The sequence below is a fragment of the Pelodiscus sinensis genome, chromosome 1 (assembly GCF_049634645.1).
Source record: "Pelodiscus sinensis isolate JC-2024 chromosome 1, ASM4963464v1, whole genome shotgun sequence".
NCBI classification, from domain to species: domain Eukaryota; kingdom Metazoa; phylum Chordata; order Testudines; family Trionychidae; genus Pelodiscus; species Pelodiscus sinensis.
Window position 1 is genome coordinate 122,859,914 of NC_134711.1, and position 15,968 is coordinate 122,875,881.

Here is a 15,968-nt window from a genome sequence, read left to right on the forward strand (position 1 = left end):
CACAGCCCTTGCCTTTTTATAGGTCTTTCCACCGGGATCTCAAAGCACATAGGGAAGAGCTATCTCCTTATTATTTCACTTGGGGAGCAACTGAGGCACAGGGAGGCGTGATTTGTTCAAGGCCACCCAGCAGAGGAATACAGCCCAAAGTGTCTGGTTCCTAGGCAGTGCCCTATCCCCTGGAGCACACTGCCTCCCCTGCTAAATGTGTCTCTGGCGCCACCTCGGAGACAGGCTGTGGACACTTTCTGAGCCCAGCCGCAGCAATTGCCACACGCAGGTGCGGAGAGGGGCCTTCCAGCTACTTGCCTCCGAAACAAGGGAGGGAGGCACCGCAGGGAGGGGGGGGGGGACGCTCACTGGCCTCCATCCCCGCCAGTTCCAGCCGCTCCCACGTGGCGCACAGGGCAGAGAAAGCGCCCGGGCTGGACGTACCCGGGGTTGCCTCCCGCTCTGTGTTGACTGGGCTGGCCCGCAAGGCAGCTCTAAGGCTGGGCCGCGCAGGTCAGGCGGGCGAGGGTGTGCACGCAGCATTGCGCGCTGCCAGCCACTTCTCCCCACCCCCAGCCAAGTCCAGCCTCCCCGCCCCGTGCCCCTCCTCCCGCCGCAGGTAGGCGCCGCTCCCCCGACGAGCCCCCCTGGCGGGACCCAGGCTGCGCGGGAGCTGGAGGTGAGTGCGGGGCCCGGGCTCCGCAGCGCGCGGAAGGAGGCGGCTGGTTGGAATTACCGCGCAGCGCCCAGGGCGGGAGCGCGCAACAGGCGGGCTGGGCGCTGGTCAGTGCACGCTGCACAGATTTGCAGCCCCCTCCCCCCATCGGGGCGGCTCGCGCTCCCGGGGATTTGTTTCCTCCTGGCTTCCCCCAGGGAGGGACTGGCGCAGCCCCTGCTGCTTGCAGCGCAACCGTGGCGCGTACGTCGCACAAACTTGCCCTGCTTGTCTCTAAGAGCAGCTGCTGGGCAGGGCGGGGCGAGAGCGCTGTTGTTCCAGGCTGCAGGTGCTTTGTGCTTTCTGGGCTGGAAATCCTGCGCCTGGGAGGAAGTTTTCCACTCCCGTGGCTCTTAGAAAAACAGCCCCTAGTGAGCCAATTACCCGGCAGTAGTCTGCCCAAGCCCTGCTGCTGGCGGCGTTTCGGGGGTACAGAAGCAGCCCGGTGTTCCAAACGCCTCTGGAGGGAGGTTGTGCCCACCTCTGCAGCGTGCGGTGCGCTGAACAGCACATTGGGGTGGCGCTTTTAAAAGTTTGCAACGGAACATTGACTTAATGCGGCTTCCAAACGTTATTCTGCAGAAGAAAAATGCGACTTTCTTTTTATGACTTTCTTTTTAGGCTTTGCACAGTTCTAGTTTGTATTTGTTTTTTTAAACTCCTCCCACTAATTGAATTTGCAGTCCCAAATAAAGCATGGGTTGGTTGGTCCATTTGTAAGTCCGGTGTTCTTAAATCTGAAGTCAGGCCTCTTGGCCAACCAAACAATCAAAGTTCCCTATGGCCAGAAGGCGTAGGCAATCTAACAAAGCTACATCCTTTTGAAAGATGGGAAGTAAAGATAAAATGCTTCATTTTATTTAATCCAAGCACATTTTGTTAATAATTTCTTACAGATACTTGTTTTTGTGCTGCGTTTTGAATCCTGGGCACTCCTATATCCAGAGATATTTTAAAGCTCTGTGTGTGTGTGTGTGTGTGTGTGTGTGTGTGTGTGTGAAAGAATAGCTACTGCTTAAAAAAATGAGTAGTTCTGCGCACCTTAGCGACTAAGAAAAAATGTAGGTGGTATCATGAGCTTTCCTGGGCACAACCCACTTCTTCAGATTATCATGGCTACCCCTCTGAGACTTCGCTACTGCTAGGTTTTTATTATTTTCTCTGCTGTGTACAGTTATTCCTCATTTAACACTGTAGATGCGTTTCTGAAAATGTTCGTGCTAAGTAAAAGCGTGCTATGCAGGGACAATTTTCCCATTCAAAATAATGGAAAAGGTGGCGGTTGCGTTTCAGGTGGTGGTGGCAAAGTCAGTTTTTTGTTGGTGCTGGGTCGTCAATGTCAACATTTGCTATCTAGCAATACAAGATAACTAGCAACACAAGTTGCCGCGATGTGTTAAAACAGAAAGATAAACACTTGAGTGAGTGGAGGAACACTGTGACCACGTGTATTCATCTACTCATGCATATTACCACTGTTTTCACCAACTTATACTGCTGTGCAAAGTAGTCTGCCACTTGATTATTTTCGTGTTATTTCGGGAACGCTCCTGTTATTCGTAAAACATTCCCTAAAAAAAAAAGTGCTATTGCGAAAACGTTTTAAGCAGGCATGTGTTAAATGAGTAATTACTGTAGTTAATGTCCAGAAATTTTAATGTTGAGCTATAATTAAAGTGCTTTTTCTGAAACTGATAGGGGGATGAGCAGCCATGACAGACATGTTCAGCAATCTGCCAGGGAACTAATAATTTCAGAGCCTCCTCCTGCAACCTAAACCCTGCATCCCCCAACCTGGTGCCCAGTCCCTTTCCCATACTCCTGACTCATACCAAACCTCTCATCCTCAGCCAGAGCCTGTACGTCAACCCTATGCCCCAACCTGGACCCCACTTCTGCATTCAGAATCCCTCATTTTTGCCTCACTCTGGAGTCCAACCCCTTGCCCCAGCTTAATGAAAATAAATGAGTGAATGAGGATGGGGAAAAATACAGAGGGAGGGGACAGGGAGTGTGGGGGTGAGGTATTGAGGAAGGGGTAGGGTGGAATAGGGGTGTGTTCAGTTTTGTGCTATTAGAAAGTTAGCCACCCTCCCACACCCAAACCCCCTCCAGCACACCTGAGCACTCTGATGTAACATCCCATATTCTTTATGAAATATGCTTATGATATGAATATGCCGTAACAGAGCTATGCTTCATGCAAGATAATTCATGTAAGGTATCATTGGAAAGGCTGTGATTCACTGGATATGAGTATCCTATTCATATGCATGGGTTTGAAGTTAGGAATATTGACCTGTGTGACTGTATTTCATATTTGCTGCTTTGGGTCGCTCCCACTGCTGACGCTTCAGGGACTATAATGCAAAAGTCAGCCAGGGCTCGTAACATGGATAATTGACGGTGAACGTGGTTGGCCTTCCTGTGGAGCAAGAGTGGGCAAACTTTTTGTCCTGAGGGTAGGGATGTCAGTGATTAACCACCTTGCCGGGTGATGCTTAACGGTTACCGGTTAACTGGTGGCCTGGCTGGGCTGGAGCAATCCTCTGTCCCATGGGGGAGGGAGCTGCTTCAGCCTGGCTGGGCCACCATGCAGTGAGCTGGGGATGCTCTAGCCCGGCCGAAGCAGTCCCACCCCTCTGCCCATGGAAGGCTTCCTCCTCTCCTGCCCATAGGGTCCTGTTTAAGCAGTTAAATATTACATTTAAACAGGATCTTACATACCTATCTGAGGGCCACATCAAGATTCAGAAATTGTATGGAGGGCCAAGTAGGGAAGGCTGTGCCTCTCCTAACAACCCCCCACCTCCTATCTGACTTCCTTGCTCCACATGGAAAACATTTAACCATTAGTTTTTATATGAAAAACATGTTAAACATTTGAAGATTAACATAGCAAAAAATCTGACTTTTTCTGTTGTTCTCCCATGATCCTCAGCTCCAGCCACCTTTCCAAATGATGTGCATTATATTATTCTGTAACTTCTCCACTGCTTCTTCCGGTGTTCTTCTCCTCCTTGCAACAAATCCTAGCCACAAACAAATGATTAAAAGCCTCTTCTTATTCAAATGTGGTGTTTCTAGCGGAACATTTTGGAGATAATCTAAGCAAAACAGTACTAGGATAATTTTCACTATGTCAGTAACAGGAAGAAATTTTATACACGATCATTTTAAAGCTGCATCGGGGCTTAGACTCTGTGTAGAGAGTTGCACAAGAGAAAATTACATTTTTAATTTCTGAGTGAGGAGAATTAGAGGAAGATATGAGGCTCCCGGGGCTGCATTGTGTTTAGGTCTAGTGCTAAAATTCAAGGGTGACTTACAATATAAATTCTTCCATCTTGAATAATAAATTATGATGGTTTTAGAAATGTATGGGGAGGAAAAAGTTTGGTTTATATTTTTTTCTTTAAATAGGAAGATCGGTATTTCTGACCAAAAAAACCCCTGTTTTGGTGAATTTATCACGAGTAGACAAATGGAAATAGGGGAATTATGATGCAGTGGATAGATGTAGTAAGCTGTAGTATGGGTTGATGTTGAACACTGATCAAACCCCAGGCACTGTGGTCACCAGACATAGAATGCATTTGGGAACTGTGTTCCTTTGCTTGAATTTGCAGATTCTGTTTGGTTTAGCTGAGGGGTTTATGATATGCTAGGTGAACTGTAACCGTGTGTTGATGATATTGTAAATTGAAATGCCCTGTTATGTTACATATATATATTCAGTTATTTAAAAAGTCCTAATTTAATCTAGCCAGAGAAATCCCTACTGAATAATTCTGCAATTTAAAAAAACTGGGATCATGATGTATCCACACTTTGTCCAGTAGTTATCAAGTTAATTTAATTAAAGTTCGGTCTTTAAAAAATATATTTAAGTCTAAGATCCAAAGCGTTTAATCCCTGGAGACAGAATCTTTGGTTCAGCATGAATTCAGCCCAACATAATTCTTTCTCATTATTGCCTGTTACATTTTATTAGTTTAGTAGAAAGCAGATTCCTTATATTATTGCTCATTAATGTTAATTATGATTATAACCTAATAATGTTTAGTCAGTAAATACCTACACTGCTTCAGAAAGTGGTCTTGCAGTGTCTGATATTGCAGACTCTTTTTTTTATAATTTTTAGGGTTGTGAATGACTAGTCGACTATTCCTATAAGCAAATGCTTATTGGATAGTTGACACACTAGTCAACTAGTTACTTCCCCCACATACACTTGCTGCTTCTCTCAGAAAGAGGCAGCAGATTGGTGGGGGGGGGGGGAGGAGGGGTAATTCAAAGCTGGCCCAGGCTGCATGGAGTGTTTCAAAGTGACGGTGCTGTGTAGAGCCCAGGGTCTGCCACTCTGAAATGCCGCATGCAGCCCGGGGCAAACAGCGAGTCCATGTGACGCTGCTGCTTTGAAACCCCATGTTCCCCGCAGCATTTTCGCCTTGGAAGTATAGCAACAGCCCTGGAAATGGATGACAGGAGAGAGATCACATGATAATTACCTGTTGTGTTCACTCCCTCTGGGGCATTTAGCATTGGCCACTGTCAGAATACAGGATACTGGGCAAGATGAACCTTTGGTCTGACCCAGTATGGCTGTTCTTATGATTATTTTCTCCTAACAATATAGCAAGGTTGCACAGTTTTCTATCTGGTTACAGGTTAGACAGGTTTATTCATGTAAATTTACTGTGCACGGTGAATAAATATATATGTTAAGAAAATACTGTTTCGGACATTAAAAGAGCATTTCTAAAACCTTTTGCTAGTAATGGGTAGAAATAGTTCTTTTGCATCAATACTTCTAGAACTGGGAATAGCTGATACATAGGGATTTTTGTGCCTAGAAAGGAAACAATTTTCATTTTGCTCAGGCTTACTTAATATCTTCACTCAGATAGCGTTGTTGTTTCTGACAACTGAAGAAATGACTTAAAAAAAACCACACATATGTTGTTGGCCCTCTGCGTTCAACTGTGTGTATGGAGAAGAAATCAGTAATAAGGAATCTGGGTAAAATCTACTGGTAACGTATTTTCATTATACCCACATACATGTGGTTACTAGTGCTTTTCTTCAAGGAATCTCCATAGGGTATGTCTACACTACAAAGTAAATTCGAACTAACAGACGTTAGTTCGAATTAACTTTAATAGGCGCTACACTAGCGCTCCGCTAGTTCGAATTTAAATCGAACTAGCGGAGCGCTTAGTTCGAACTAGGAAAACCTCATTTTACGAAGATTAAGCCTAGTTCGAACTAGCTAGTTCGAATTAAGGGGTGTATAGCCCCTTAATTCGAACTAGTGGGAGGCTAGCCCTCCCCAGGTTTCCCTGGTGGCCACTCTGGCCAACACCAGGGAAACTCGTCTGCCTCCCCTCCCAGCCCCGGACCCCTTAAAGGGGCACGGGCTGGCTACGGTGCCCGTGCCAGGTGCAAGCCTGCCAGCACCCAGCCAGCAGACCCTGCACCTGGCACGGATTGAGCCACCCACCCGATGCCCCCCAGCCCTCCCCCTCTTCCCGGGACCAGGCTGGCAGCTCCCGGGAGCTTGCCTGGGACTGCAAGAGGCGGGCACATGCCTGGGCTAGTGCAGACATCGTGGACCTCGTCCACGATCTCCGCACTAGGCACAGGAAAGTGGCCGGCTAGGGCAGGAGAGCTGCCAGCCTGGCCACCCAGGAGCAGGTGTGCAAGAGAATCAAGGGGGTCCACTGAGACCCCCGACCCTGAGCCCTGAGCTTACAATGGCCGTCCTGGGTCAGACCAAAGGTCCATCTAGCCCAGTAGCCTGTCTGCCGACAGTGGCCAACCCTAGGGACCCTGGAGGGGATGGACCGAAGACAGTGACCAAGCCATTTGTCTCGTGCCATCCCTCTCCAGCCTTCCACAAACCTTGGGCAGGGACACCACTCCCACCCCCTGGCTAATACCACTCCATGGACCCAACCTCCATGACTTGATCTCACTTCCCTTTAAACTCTGTTCTAGTTCTAGCCTTCACAGCCTCCTGCAGCAAGGAGTTCCACAGGTTGACTCTTTGCTTTGTGAAGAACAACTTTCTCTTATTAGTTTGAAGCCTGCTACCCATTCCTTTCCTTTGGTGTCCTCTAGTCCTTCTTTATGGGAACTAATGAAGAACTTTTCTGTATGCACCCTCTCCACCCAACTCCTGCTTTTAGAGACCTCTATCCTGTCCCCCCTCTGTCTCCTCTTTTCTAAGCTGAAAAGTCCCAGTCTCTTTAGCCTCTCTTCATATGGGACCTGTTCCCAACCCCTGATCATTTTAGTTGCCCTCCCCTCTCCCACCCTCTCCCACCTCCTTTTCCCAGTCTCCCCCAGTTTTGTTCAATAAAGACAGATTCCATTTTGGAAAACCCGTTATCTTTATTTTGTACATCAAGAAGAGGGGCTAGGGAAGCGTAAGTGGAAGGAGGTGAGGGAGGAATGGGCTGGCTCTGCGGGCTTCTGGGGGTGGAAGCTCTCCTGCAGCCCCCCAATTGCCCCCTCTCCCCAGATGGCAGCCTGCGGCAAGTGCAGCCGGGCTGATGGCTGAATGGTGTGATGTGCCCAGTGTGGGTACTCCGGGCAATCCAAGCCAGGACTGCTTTGCAAGCGGGGCACCCCTGAGAACTGTCTGTCCGGGGTGGGGGTCGGGACCCTTTAAGCACAGCCCTCGACTAGCCTGAGACAGCATCTCCATGCTGTAAGTCCTCCTCTGATGCCCTGCCGGCACTGCTTCCGGCCATTCTTAAGCCCGGTTCAGGGTCCACTTAATGTGGACATGCAAGTTCGAATTAGCAAAACGCTAATTCGAACTAGTTTTTTAGTCTGGATCCGTTAGTTCGAATTAGCTTAGTTCGAATTAACTAATTCGAACTAAGTTCGAATTAACGTTGTAGTGTAGACATACCCACAGACAATATTCCCAGCGAGCAATCCTGCCTCACAACTTGACTTCAATCAGTTACCAAGGCAAAAAGAATAAACTCTCCTGCTGCCAATACAGCCCTATACAAAGCCTTGCATAAATATCAAAGTAACACACAGCGTGTCTTCCCTAAACATCACATTTACGAAGAAAATATATGTGAAGAAATAAGCTTTCTTCCTTAGCGCCCCCATGTGCATCTGAATTTGGATCCAAAAGTTGCTTGGATCATTTCCCACACATTGTTCTGAAACTAATCCTAAATTTGCCCATTTCCTGTGTCTTTCATGACTCTGCCACTTTACCCTTCTTAGACCTTAACAGTTTTCCGAACACTTAGAAACTAAGATGTAAAAGCTCCATTCTCTTATGACAGGATTTGAATCATACTCCCACGAGGAGGGAGTAATAGCTCAAGACAACGAAATTTGAATTCTTGTTACTTGAAGGAAAAATAGCCCTTGAGAAGGAGTTGGTTTAGGCTAATACAATGGACAAGAATCTAGCTCAAATCAAGATTACTCTTTATGTATAGTGTCTCAACAAGGATTTTGTAAAAAGTTCTATTAATGAAGCAATGTGATAAACTTAGAATGCAATAGGAAAGGGATACCTTTGATTTCTGCTGCTCCGTGTAATTGTAATTGAGATATTGGCTCTCCTTGCCAGGGTCCTGGACTTCAAAATGAGGTCTGTTACCATCGACTTCATATTAAATGAGAATAACTATTTATTCACTATATCCTATTACTCCATATCTGGAAAAATGTCGTTTTGAAATATTGCACATTTTGCTTTCAGGAAATATTTAGCCTTTAAAGTAAGAGATGCTAGGCATTGGGCAATGACACCTCTGCCTTCTGATCTCCAGCCCATTGCAACATTACTTAATTCAAGCAAATGTGTTGAATGAGTCTAAAAAGCAAACAGACAAAATGTTGTTTGTTCTCCCAAACATTCCTTTTGATATGAGAAAAGTAATTATGATTTTGCACCCACCCTTCCCACGCTTTTTGATTTGTATAGGTGATGCTGATAGCTGACCCTTCAGTCCATTAGCCAAAGTCACCAAGACATTGAACAGACAGGTCAAGTTCAGAAATTTCAGTTGTAGATAATGTATCTAAAATGGATCTGCATACCAAAGATGTGCTCCTGACATTGTTTATACCATTCACCGCTGAGAATGAGGACTCATTAATACATGTAGATGTCTTTTTTGTTTAATAGCTATAATTCTGAAATTTAGCAAACACAGAATGATCATGTTTGACTTTTTTTAATAAAACACAATGCAGTAGCAATATACTTGAAAAAAAAAAAAAGCGCTGATAAGTTACCTGAATGACAGCATTGGAAACTGAAAGCCATTATCTGCTGCACAAAAACTAGTAATATAGTCTTACTAGTGCTTAATTTGTTCCAGGATGAATCCTAGAACCTCTAGGCTCAGCAGTTCATAGCCCCAGCAACTCTGAGCTTGCTCATCAGCTATGAATGTAAAAATAATTGCTTGAGACCTGGCACCTCTTTCATTACAAACGAAGTGCTGAAGCTAGCCCATAGTAACCCACAAACATGTCTCGTCTGTAGATGGGGTCTCTACACATTAGGGATGTTAAAAAATAGTCAACTAGTCGATCCCTCACCCCTTGCTGCCTCTGAGATAGAGGCAGCAAAGGAGGGGGGGAAGGGGTACTTCAAAGAGGCAGTGGAGTCTGGGGTCAGCTGGGTACTCCCCAGCTGATCTTGGGTTTCCACGCGGCACTTCCCCAGAACCTGAAGTGCCACGTGGAGCCCGGGGGCAGTTGGGGGAGTCCCCCGCTGATCCTGGGCTCCCTGGCTTTGAAATGCACAAGAGCCCCCACTGGAGATCCTTGTGCATTTCAAAGCAGGCACCCGCATGCAGCCTGGAGTCAGTGGGACTTTTCGCTGGCCCCGGGCTGTACGCAGAGTTCCGCATTCCTCCTATGAAATATACAAGAACCCCAGCCGGGGTTCTTGTACATTTCAAAGGAGGAATGCAGAAGTGCCTATTGACTAGTCCATCCACTAGTTAATTAACCTCATTTTAACATCCTTACTGCACATAAGGGTTGGCAATTTCCTTGGGAAAAGCTATTTTAGGACTGGGTACCGGATGCTGCATGCTGGTAATTACCAGTTTATAATTAGAATATCCTATGAAAAATAGAGAAAAAATATATAGCAATTTAGTAATAGTTTCACAGTGATATGGTCTTTTAAATTTTAATTAAAGTAAATAAAATAAAAAAGAAGCTCAACCTGAAGCTGTGTGTAATTGAGTTGCCTATCTTGGACACTGAAATGTCTGTATTTAGGAGTTCCTCTTCCTTGTTTAGCAATGAAAATTACCTACTTGTTTAGCAAACAAAATAGGGAAATTTCCAGAAGTTTCCATTTCAGAAGTTTCAGTTTCTGCATGGAATGAATGTCTTGCTAGTAGTATTTTGTCTCTTGATTTGGCTGACTGGAGTGCAACTGAACTCAATGAGTATAGTCACTCAATCAGAATATTCCAACATAAGCAAATATGGAAGACTACTTTGCTCAATTCATTGCTATTTTGAGAAAACATAAGGACGGACATATTGGGTCAGACCAAAGGTCTGTCTAGCCTAGTATCCTGTCTACTGACAGTGGCCAGTTCCTCTCTCCAGTCTGAAAACTTACCATTTATTCCTACCCTTTGTTTCCTGTCTTTTAACCAGTAATTAGTCCATGAATGTACCTTCCCTCTTATCCCATGACAGCTTACTTTGGTGAGGGACCTTGTCAAAGACTTTTTGGAAATCTAAGTATACTACATCCACTGGATCCCCGTTGTCCACATATTTGTTGACCCCCTCAAAGAACTCTAGCAGATTAGTAAGGCATGATTTCCCTTTACAGAAACCATGTTGACTTTCCCTCAACAAATTATGTTAATTTATGTGTCTGACAATTTTATTCTTTACTATGGTTTCAACTAATTTGCCCGGTACTGACAGACTTACCAGTCTGTAATTGCCAGGATCACCTCTAGAGCCCTTTTAAAATATTGGCGTCAGGTTAGCTATCTTCCAGTCATTAGGTACAGAAGCTGATTTAAAGGATAGGTTACAAACCACAGTTTGTTAGTTCCGCAATGTCACATTTGAGTTCTTTCAGAACTCTTGGGTGAATGCCATCTGGTCCTTGTGACTTGTTACTGTTAAGTTTATCAATTTGTTCCAAAACTTCTTCTAATGACAACTCAGTTTGGAACAATTCCTCAGATTTATCACCTAAAAAAGAATGGCTCAGGTTTGGGGATCTCCCCAATATCCTCAGCCCTGAAGACAGAAGCACAGAATTCATCTAGCTTCTCTGCAATGACTTCATCATCGAGTGCTCCTTGAGCACTCGATCATCCAAGGGCCCCACTGGTTGTTTAGCCAGCTTCCTGCTTCGGATGTACTTACAAAACATTTTACTATTTCTTTTTGAGTTTTTGGCTATCTGTTCTTCAAGCTGCTTTTTTGGCTTTTCTTATTATATTTTTTACACTTAATTTGACAAAATTTATAAAGATAGCAGAATCTTTGATGAAAATGTGAGTGAGAAGGAAGACTATACAAGAGAGCATATTGCCTGGGGCTGAAAGCCTGAGCCCAACCCACTGTCCTGGTTGTCCAAAGTTTTAATCATGTGATCTGGCCTGGTCCCAATTAGATCAGGTCTACAGGGTTGCACTGTAGAAAATGTGTTAAACTGGTACAAACTAGTAAAAACTTGGATTTGCTTGGTTAAAAACACCTCTGATAGATAATCATGCCAACATCAAGAAGGTATTTAAACTTGTATTTATCCTCTCATCTGAAATTGCTTTTGTTTTTCCTGTTTTTTGATGGTGATTTGGTAATATTGATCTTGGCTTGAAGTTATGTCATCTAGACCAATAAAACAGGTGTCTAATAAAGACATTGGATTTCTGATCTCTGTTGACTCAGATTGGATTCTGAGCAATAAACTAGAGATGACAGGTCTACTGAGATATCTTGTTCCATCAACAATACCTGGTTTGGAAAAAAAAAAAACCCTAAACAAAATCTGGCTAATTAAGTAGAAAAAATGCAGTTATTTCTAGAATTTTTCAGGGGAGCCTTAATCTACTGCCAGCTGTTGAGATGACTTTAACCCTAAATGAAGGAGCCAAAAAGCCTATGATATTGTACTAAGAAAAGCTGCCATGACCTGAGTGTATAATTTGTGTATTAAAATAATTGTGATCATCTCAGATAATCTGTTCTTTCTGAAGCATAGATGTTTTTTAAACAGAAAGTGATTTTCTTTCTACAGAAAGTGAAAGAGTTTGTGAAATGAAAACAGAGACATTTCAAGAGAGACTTTATCAATACACTTCCTTGCTGTCAAAGAGCTCTTGTTGATAGGAATTTTAGCATCTAGTTGAATAGTCGACTAATCAATAAGCAGGAGCTTATTGATTAGCACTATCAATGAGACGCTTCTCCCTGCTGTGGCTCTGCATTATAAAGCCCAGGGAAGCCAGCATGCAAAGTCGCTAGGTTGGCCCCTGCTCCACAGGTGTCTTCATTCATCATGCACACACTCACACAGCTGCGGCTCTGCCTTGTAAAGCCCAGGGAAACCTGTGTGCGAAGTTGCTAGCTCAGCCCTGCTTCGCAGGTGTCTTTTCATTCATCACACCTCACACACACAGTGCAAGCCACACACAAGCCAAACTGAGCGCCACAACTGCTTACCATTGTCGACTAACAGAATAGCGACAGAAAATCTATCGACTATTCAATTAGGGAAGTAATTGCATTTTAACATCCCTACTAGTTGTGTGTATTTTTTTTTTAATCTCATGGAACTGTAGATTCTTCTTTCAACTAAAAAAAAATTGGTGCTATCTGGTTGTCTATCTGGAATTAATTTTCCTAGATGCTGATATGTTTCCAAGGAAACTGGCCAATAATATGGAAGGGGTGAAGGGTGGAGGGCCTCATTGTAATTAGATTCCAGTGAAACATTTTTGGATGACAGGCTATTTTTCAGTGGCCATTTTTTTCTTCATTAGTGAAAACATTAGTGAGAAACAATTTAGTTAAGAGTTTTCATTTTTAAACAATGGTGACAAAGTGAGACTGTGCTCTTTTCCCAGTGGCTGGAATCTCTACCTGAGGAAACTTTGGTTCCATTTAGGTTCCTTTTTTCTAAATTTTACTGTTGTTTTGCAAAATATTAAAGTTCTGTAATTCTGTCTATTTTTTCAATTGTTGAAAAGTTTTGACCAGCCAAAACCAAAGTTTCTGATGAGCTTCTTTGCTGAAAATTTTGCATTCAATTTTTGTTTGAAAGGTTTTTTTTTTTTATTAGAAATTCATTTTTAAACTAGAAATTCAGGAATTTTTCCCCAGCTCTGATCATTTTATTTGGCGTGCCCATATGTGCCCTGATCTCAACAAGACTAATACACTTGTTTACCTTTGCTACTGTGAATTGTCTTAATGAAATCATAGAACTACTCACAATAGTGAAGTTAAGGGCTTGTCTACACTGGCCAGTTTTGCCGAGGAAAAGTGTTTTCTCGTGAAAACTGTGAGTATGCACACTGCAACATAACTTTTGTTGCAAAAGATGGTCGTTTTTGTTGACAGAAATCTTTCAGCTCCATTAGAGGCTTTTTTCTTTTCCCTTCCTTGAGTTGTCAAAAAACGTGCAGTGTGGACAGTTCAAGGCATTTTGTCACTGATTGTGGCCTGCAGAATTTAGTGATGTAAATGGTTAGCTGGTTAACCAGTAAGCCTCACCCTTAATGGCCAGAGCAGCCAGTATGGGCACCTCGCAGGCTGGGCACCTCGCAGGCGGAGGTGATACAGCCCAGTCGCAGCACCCCCTACCTGCAGTGGGGGGTCTGCTCATGCCCAGCCAGGCTGGAGCAGCCCCTGCCCCACCCTACCTGGCCCCCCTTTAATCAGTTAACTAGTTGAACATTATGTTTAACTGGTTAACCAATTCAACAGAGTTTTACGTCCCTAACAGGAAATGTCCCACAATTCCCAACCAGCCACTCTAAGGATGTGTCTAGACTACGGAGTTTTTTTTAAAAAGTGTCCTTTTTTCAAAAAAACTTCACCTGCATCTAGATTGCCATCGCGTTCTTTCGAAATTAAATTGAAAGAACACGGCATTTTTTTTTTTAAATTGGCAAACCTACTTTTAACAGGAAGAATGCCTTTTTTCGAAAGCGCTATTTTGAGAAAGGTTCTTGAACGGAAACAGGTCTTTTTCAAAAGAGAGCATCCATATTGCCTGGGTGCCCTCTTTCAAAAAAGAGGATTGCTTTTTCGAAACTCTTGTGGCTGTCTAGACAACCTTTTTCGAAAGAGGCTTGTAGTCTAGACGTACCCTGAGTTTGTACTCCACTGCCCTATAGCCAAGTGATCAGCCACCTTCCCCGCTCCCTCACAAATCTTGTGAAATGTAAATCCCATTTCTTGCAGGTCTGAGCACCCACTGTGAGCTAGTTCAGCAGTGGTCTCATGGTGTCTTCCCAGGTGTCCATGCCTAGCCATTGCACTAAACTCTCTCCCTCTTGAACCTCCATGGAGCTGTTGGATCTGATCAGTGTATGGGGAGAGGAGTCTGTCTCCAGCTGTGAGTTACCCATAGGACCTGGGACACATACGGGCACATTTCTTGCTCCTCGGGTGGAAAAGGATACGAGCAGGACACGCTTCACTGCAAAGCAAAGATTAAAGAACTGAGACAAGCCCATCGTAAAGCCCATGGAACAAACTGTCGTTCTGACACTTCATCGACTGAGGGCATGGAAAAATGGCTGTGTTTCAGGAGCTGCATGTATCCCTGTGTAGCTAATTGAGATGGCCAAGCAGGATGTTGGTGCTCGCCGTGATCACAGTGAAATCCAGCAGAGAGAGACTTTTGAAACTTTTGGAGAGGTACTTGTAAATTTTCTGCTGCGGATTCCATGGGAAGTGCTACTTTGTCCCCTCCCCCAATATTACACGCTAGCCCAAACCATTCATCAATCATTTGTGCAGGAACCAAAGCAGAACATAGGTGAGCTGGATAAGGAGCAGGGTGAAAAAGCTGAGTGAAAGCCATAAGCCTGGAGAAGTTGTATCTTGTTTACCCTGATTACCCTGGGCAGGAGATATCTGCCAGGGTGTTACCTGCCTCTGGAGAACTATGTTCCTACAAAGAGAATTTTGTAGCCCGTTTGGACTTTCTTTTGTCCGTGTGCACAGCTGCCACCACCGCCACCCCTTGCTCACCATGATCAAAGTGCATATTGAGATGTGTTCCTTTAAGGGTCAGCAGGAAAGTGAGTGGAAATGTTGGAAAAGGGGTTTGTAAGTGAAATGTGACAATGTTGGAATCGATGTTAACCTACTCATGCTGAAGGCATGGAAGCTGCATATATCCCTGTCGATAGGGCCAAGCAGAACGTTGATGCTCGCTGTGGTCTCAATGGAATCCTGCAGAGAGAGACTATCAAAGTTTTGGAGAGGTACTTGTAAATTTTCTGTAAATTATCAGAGACCCTGGCGGCCCCGCTGTGCAGTGTCTTTGAGAGTTTGCAACAGATAAGGAAGCGTGTTGGAAAAATAGGGAGGATTTGGTTTGTGAAGTGCAAAATCACTCTCAATTGAGTGCGGATGTCAGGAACAGCGCTAGGTAAGGGAACTGAGGAACCACAAAGATGACCAGGCCTTTGCCCTGCAGGCCACAGAACGCATGATCAGGGTCATGAAGGAACAGACTGAGTTCCTAAAGTCCTTGGTGAAGCAGCACAGTAAGCCAACATGCATCGCTTAACAACGCAATCTCACCAGTTGGTGCTGATTTCCCTAGCCCAGAAGCAACGATCTACCCTGTACAGCTGCTCTGTGATTGCCAAATGCAATGACAGGTTGCCGCTGTCCATATCATGCACTGTCAGGCTGCTCCAAGTCGTCTTCCTCTGTCAGTAGCTTCAGTATGGTCTCAACTGCCATTTGTGAGGTCCTCGTGACAGTTAACAGACCATGTGAGAGAAACCCGGTTCCATTCTTTCTTGCAGATGCTGGAGTGCACAGCAGAGAATGGCAATTGGAAAAAGGGTGTGAAAAAACTCCAGAAGCCCCTGAACAAAGCAGTGCCTGACAGGACTTTTGGTTTGGTCCCAAGATGCCCCACACTCTGTTCTGTGGTCCCACAATACCTAGTGACAGACGGTTTTGCCAGGCACTGTAGGATACATACTCATAATATATTGTTCCCGCTATTGACGGGGGGGGGGGGGGTCTA

The 15,968-nt window shown here is 44.6% G+C and overlaps 1 protein-coding gene across 3 annotated transcripts in view; it reads left to right on the top strand.

Annotated features, from left to right (window-relative positions):
- The first annotated feature begins 373 nt into the window (after nucleotides 1-373).
- ARHGAP8 (Rho GTPase activating protein 8) overlaps nucleotides 374-15,968 on the top strand; it is a 99,714-nt gene continuing 84,119 nt past the window's right edge. The window contains exon 1 of one of the 3 annotated variants that reach the window (XM_075899780.1): nucleotides 374-670. The gene's annotated coding sequence lies outside the window, so the exon portion shown is untranslated. The remainder of the gene's footprint in view (nucleotides 671-15,968) is intronic. The other 2 variants (XM_075899769.1, XM_075899760.1) reach the window with 2 other exon arrangements.